The sequence below is a fragment of the Hyaena hyaena genome, unplaced genomic scaffold (genome assembly GCF_003009895.1).
Source record: "Hyaena hyaena isolate Hyena2069 unplaced genomic scaffold, ASM300989v1 scaffold_1058, whole genome shotgun sequence".
Taxonomy (NCBI): Eukaryota; Metazoa; Chordata; class Mammalia; order Carnivora; family Hyaenidae; genus Hyaena; species Hyaena hyaena.
The window spans coordinates 441888-448700 of NW_024081692.1; positions in this window are offsets into that span (position 1 = coordinate 441888).

The window sequence follows — 6813 nt, forward strand, 5'->3', positions numbered from 1 at the left end:
ATACATGTTTGGTTTAAAATGATTATTTCTTGAGGCGCTTATGTGCTTAGTCAGTTGAGCCTCTGACATTGGCTCAGGTCATGATCTCGTAATTCATGGGTTCGAGCCCTACATGCTGACAGCTCAGAGACTGGAGCAGCCTCAGAGTCTCCCTCTGTTTTTGACCGTCCTTTTGTCTCACTCTGTCTCTCTCTCTCTCTCAGAAATGAATACGAGTTAAAAAAAAAAAAAAAAAACTAAAATAAAAAGTTTATTTTAGAACTAGATTCATGCTAATAGAAGTCTCAGCCCCAGAATTTACTGTGTGTAAAGATAAGAATGTCTCCTACATTCTAAACAGAAACTTGTCTAAAATTAAGTTACCCTAAAACTCTCAAAGCCATGCTACTGGAAAGGGATCTTTGAAATTATTTCTATAACTGACTTTCGGTGTGACCCTAAGGATCAGACAGAAGACCAGTTGTTGAAAACTACATCTATATCTGGATCAAATATGATGAGGCTTTAAGGAAACGTACATCAGAACCATAATGAAATACCACTTTACACCAATGAAAATGACTATCACGGTTTTTAAATAGAAAATGCAAACATTGACAAGGATGTGGTGAAACTGAAAAATTGGAACCCTCAAAAATTGCTGGTAAGAGGGGCGCCTGGGTGGCTTAGTCGGTTGAGCGTCCGACTTTCGCTTAGGTCATGATCTCGCGGTTCGTGGGTTCGAGCCCCGCGTCGGGCTCTGTGCTCAGTGCCAGCTCAGAGCCTGGAGCCTGTTTCAATCTGTGACTCCCTCTCTGTCTGACCCTCCCCTGCTCACGCTGTCTGTCTGTCTCTCTCTCTCTCCTAGAAATAAATAAATAAAAAAACAAAAAACAAAAAACAAAAAATTGCTGGTAAGAATGCAGAATGGTACACAGCTCTTATGAAAAACAGTTTGGCAATTCCTAAAAGCAAAACAAAACAAAAAACAAAAACCATAGAACTACTATATGGTAACAATTCTACTCCTAACTATATATCTAAAAGATTGGTAAACAAGAGCTCAAATAAAACTTGCATATGAATGTTTATAGCATTATTTACAAAAGCCAAAATGTAGAAACAAGCTTCATACCTGTCAACTAATATCTGGATAAATAAAATATGGTCTCTCTGTGAAATGGAATACTATTCAGTAACAAAAATAATGAAGAACCAATGGATGGTTCTTCCAACAGTATGGATGAACATGATAGTACTATCTTAATAAAAAAGTCAGACAAAAAAACTATTCGTTACATGATTCCATTTATATTGGCAGACTGCTGATTGTCAGGGCTTGGGAAGATGGGAGAATGGGGAATGGTTGCTTAATGGCTACAAGGTTTCTTTTGGGAAGATGAAAATGTTCTTGAACTAGATAGGGGTAGTTGTACAATCTTGTGAATGTACTAAATACTGTCTTGTACACTTTAAAACGGCTAAAATGATAAATTTTATTTGTAATTATTTTAACCACAATAAAAATATAGGAATTTGGAATATGAACAGTCTACCACTAAAACCTATCATAATTATCTTAAACAAATGGATTCTCTGAAGGATTAACGAAGTCCTGAGAAACCAATTGTCAGTGTCACCAAATGTTTGCTCTAAGATACTAATTCTAGTTTTTTAGAATTAGAATTATTTTTAAATAAAAAACTGACCTATTCCTCTAAGTAACACTTACAAGTTTTTATAGATTTATATTTTTCAACCAGCTGGGTATCCAATTTTGGAAATTTTAAAAGATAAAATAGGGGATACATTTTTACTAAACTGTTTATTTTTACATAGCACAAACCATACTTTAGTGTTATGGGTTAGCTCATGCCAAATTATACTGCTTAGTAATGACACAGTTTATTTCAGAGAATCTACTAGCTTTGGATCAAGTAAAGAGTTTGCTCTCCCTGGGGAATCACATAATAATAGTACTAATTAGTACCATTATTGCATTGTATTGAATTAGTACTTTTATTGTATCATTTGTGATAAGTATATGATTGTTTTAAAACAACAATGATGACTACTTCCTAGGCTACTCTGGAGAAGGTGGGAATGAGAGGGGAGGAAATGAATAAGGATTTCTTAGCGACACCATTCTGTACCCTTGTCTATTTAGTATTAGAAAATGAGAATTATTAGTGTATTTCCAGCATGGATTGGAACTCTGAAATGAATTCTCAATAAGTATCCTAGTACAACGTTCCCAGGTGTTCAAAAGTTTGGATTCAAATTTTTCTTTTTTTTATTTAAAATTTAAAAAAATTTTTAATTTACTTCTGAGAGACACCGTGAGCTGGGGAAGGTCAGAGAGACAGGGAGACACAGAATCTGAAGCAGGCTCCAGGCTCTGAGCTGTCAGCACAGAGCCAACTGCAGGGCTCGAACCCACGAACTGTGAGATCATGACCTGAACCGAAGTCGGTGGTTTAACCGACTGAGCCACCCAGGTGCCCCTGGATTCAGAATTTTCAAAGATCCCTTTTGTTATTATTATTTTTTAACCTTCTGGAAAGGTATTTAAATAATTCTTTATAGATACTGTTATAAACATAGCTGTGGTGGATGAAACTTACATATACCATAATTAAGATTATGTGTTGGCTGAGACATATAATTTTCCATGAGCATTTTATGTTCACACAGACTGGATTTTCTGAGCAAAGGGCACTGAGAATCTTTGCAACATTATTTGCATATTTGCAAAAACATATTCCCTTTACTAGACGATGCTGTCATGAGTAAACACATTCAATTTGTCTTTTAGACTCAAACCTTTGTTATGCATGAAAATATTCTTTGAAGCAAATGCATGCAAATATTCTTTGAAGATAATACACAGCGTCAACTTTCATGCCAGACAGGGTAGATTTTGTACAATTACAGAAAATATCTCCCTCCCCAGAAACATTCCAGGATAGTAAAATATCATTTCCCTTTCTGGGGATATTCTTATATTCCAGGGTAAAGATAAGTCACTCTTTTTGTCTAAAAGTCAGACCACCAGTAGCCCTAGATAAGATCAATGTTTTCTAATTTTGGACTCCTCTTCTCTTGTGTGAACCATTGCAGGCTCAGATGCCATGTGGCCCTTACCAAGTCACCAGGTGGGGACTGATACTTCAGAAAGGGACATCAAATACTACTATGGTTGAATATTTTTTCTGGGAGTAGCCATTTTGTCTCTGACCTCCAAATTCTAAATCTTCTCTATACACACACAGATATACACATGTGCACATATATATGCATAAATATTTATGAACACATATGTACCAAAATTATATGGATTATATATACAAAATGCATATATATATATATATAATATATGTACAGATATTTATAACTGTGATAGGCTCACTTGTTGCCTTGCAAGAAGGGTAAAATCTCAGACTCTTCGAACTTCTGAATAGAATAGTTTATTTGATATAATGTTGGGGTGTCTGGGTAGCTCAGTTGGTTAAGCTTGACTTTGGCTCAGGTCATGATCTCGCGGTTTGTGGTTTTGAGTCCCGTGGCAGGCTTTGTGCTGTCAGCTAGCTCAGAGCCTGGAGCCTGTTTCAGATTCTGTGTCTTCCTCTCTCTCTGACCCTCCCCCACTCATGTTCTATCTCTCTCTGTCTCAAAAGTAAGTAAACTCAAATCTCTTCAAAAAAGATTAGATATAATGTCACATACTGTATTCATTTCAGTGGATATGCATTAACTTCCAGTTCTTCATTAGTTTTATTTATTTATTTATTTATTTATTTATTTATTTTAAGGGGGATTTTTGTCAGATCTGGTACATTTTGTAGGGACTTGGAAGCATTATGTCCATTTCACCTAATTAATAGAATAATGCCTTCCTAGAGCCACACTGAAAATTTTGGTTTACTTAAAGGATTTTCAGGATAATTCTTTGTGCATAAGAGAGGACTAGATTACTCTACTAATTACTATTCTCTGATGACATAGGAATTTGTGTACCTAATCCCTTGAGGGTACTACAACTATCATCTCTTTCCAGAGATTATTTCAACAGGCAAAACTTGGGTTCTGGTTACTCTAACTTTCTAAGAGAAACACAATTCTGTGGTAATTTTATTTCATCAAAAGAATAGAACATGAGGGACGCTTGGGTGACTCAGTTGGTTAACTGGCTGACTTTGGCTCAAGTCATGATCTCGCCATTCCCGAGTTGAAGCCCCACATCAGGCTCTGTGCTGACAGCTCAGAGCTTGGAGACTGTTTCAGATTCTGTGTCTCCCTCTGGCTCTCTGCCCCTCCCTTGCTCATGATCTTTCTCTCTCTCAAAAATAATAAAGTAAAACAAAACAAAACAAAAAGAGTAGAACATGAGTCATGCACAAAGGGGACCATTAAATTAATTGAGGTCAAACTAAGAAATCCAGAACAAATTTATCATAGATCTTAAGATGAAAAACAAAACACCTATAGATACATGAAATAGATTCAAATTGCCTACATAACCAGCCATAAAATGTGAGAAATATGGAAAGTGTACAATCTCTCCAGTGAACACCACACTACTTTAGGAATAGAATTATTTATATATTTTATGATTTTCAAAGTTGCTTCGGTATAAACCATTTTTTCAAATAGTGATGATAGCTACGAAAAATGTTCTTTGCAATTTGTTTTTATATTTTGTATTTTGTTTGCATAAATAATTGGGAGTATTTGTATTTTTTTTAAATTTTTGCATGTATATAGTTTAAAGGATCTATGTAAATATGGATTGTGAAAATGATAATTTTATTTACTTTTTTGTAGAATGTTAGTTTTGTAGAATATTACAATATAAAATAATTTCCTTTTTTAATCTGTAAATGAAAGTAGTACTATATCTTTATTTTACAGAAAACCCTTACACTTTGAATACAATATGAAAAAAATTAGTTGCCTTGGAAACTGAAGAAGTTCATAGCATTCTGAATACATTATTAACCAATTATCATGCAGCTGTTACGTTACACTTAAATAAATGGCAATTGATCTTATGATTGTAGTTTCTTTCTGATGTAGGTTTATATAAAATATTTTAGCTTAAAATTATCATAGCCTTTGAAACACCTGAAATTCCTTTGTTCCTCCTCCTAGAAGTTATTTGTTTAGGATTTTATCCATTCTTATTTATATTACTTATCATCTTTCTATGCAATGCTCTATAATTCTTTTGTGTGGACTTATTTTGTACTTTTTCAAAGTTATTTTTAAAATTTTCTTTAACAAAATTACTCATTTCTGATCATATTAGATGATCCACAGTTCCCACCATTATCTCTTGTTATGCTTCAATGGACATTCAATGTAGTTATTTTAAATGGTACTAAAACAAATTGTAACCTGACTCTTTACTGGTTATCTGAATTTACTGGGATGAATTAGAGACATTAGTAACTCTACTACTTTAAATTATGATTGTTTTTTAATAATGTTACAAAGTTATAGTAATCAAACAGTATGGTACTGGCAAAAATAATAGACATCAATGGAACTGGATAGAGAATCCTAAATTCATATGGTCAATCTATAATGAAAAAGGCAAGAATATACAATGGAGGAAAGGACAGTCTTTTTAATCAATGATGCTTGGAAAACTGGAAGCTACATGTTTAAGGAATGGAACTTGACTACTTTCTAACACCACAAAACATAATCTCAAAATAGGTTAAAGACCTAAACATGAGACTTGAAATCATTAAAATACAAGAAGAGAGCACAGGCAGTAATTTCTCTGCAGCAACAGCACAATTTTTCTAGATATATCTTCTAAGGCAAGGGAAATGAAAGCAAAAATAAACTATTGGTACTACATCAAAGTAAAAAGCTTTTGCACAGAAAAAGAAATCATCAGCAATACCAAAAGAAAGACAACCTAGGGAATGGGGGAAAATATTTGTAAATGATATACCCAATAAGGGATTAATATCCAAAATATAGAACTCATATTTAAATACCAAGAAAACACAGTCTGATTAATAAACAGGAAGAGGACTTGAATATATTTTTCCAGAGAACCCACACAGATGGCCAACAGACATATGCAAAAATGCTCAACATCACTAATAGGGAAATGCAAATCAAAACCACAATGAGATAACACCTCTTGCCTGTTGGAATAGCTAAAATCAAGAAGACAAGAAAAGACAAGTTTTAACAAGGATGTTGAGAAAGAAGAATCCTTGCACATTATTGGTGGGAATGTAAATTGGTACAACCACCATGGAAAACAGGATAGAAGTTACTCAAAAAAATAAAAATAGATATACCAGATGAGGGGCATCTGGGTGGCTCAGTTGGTTAAGCGTCCGACTTTGGCTCAGGTCCTGATCTCACGGTTCGGGTTTGAGCCCTGCGGCGGGCTCTGTGCTGACAGCTCAGGTCCTGGAGCCTGCTTCCGATTCTGTGTGTCCCTCTCTAATTCTCCCCTGCACTCTCTCTCTCTCTCTCTCTTTCACTCAGAAATAAATTTTAAAAACAACATTAAAAATAAAGAAATACCAGATGATCCAATAATTCTACTATTAGGTATATTCCTGGGGAAAACAAAACACTACCTTAAAAAGATATACACACCCCTATTTTTCTTGAAGCATTGATTATACTAGCCAAGACATGGAAGCAACCTAAGAGACAACCGTTAGTCCATAGACTAATATTAAGGAAAATGTGGTATATACACATAATTGAGTATTACAAAGCCACAGAAAGGATGATATCATGTTATTTGAGACAACAAGGATGAACATAAAGGGTATTATGTTAAGTGAAGTAAGTTGG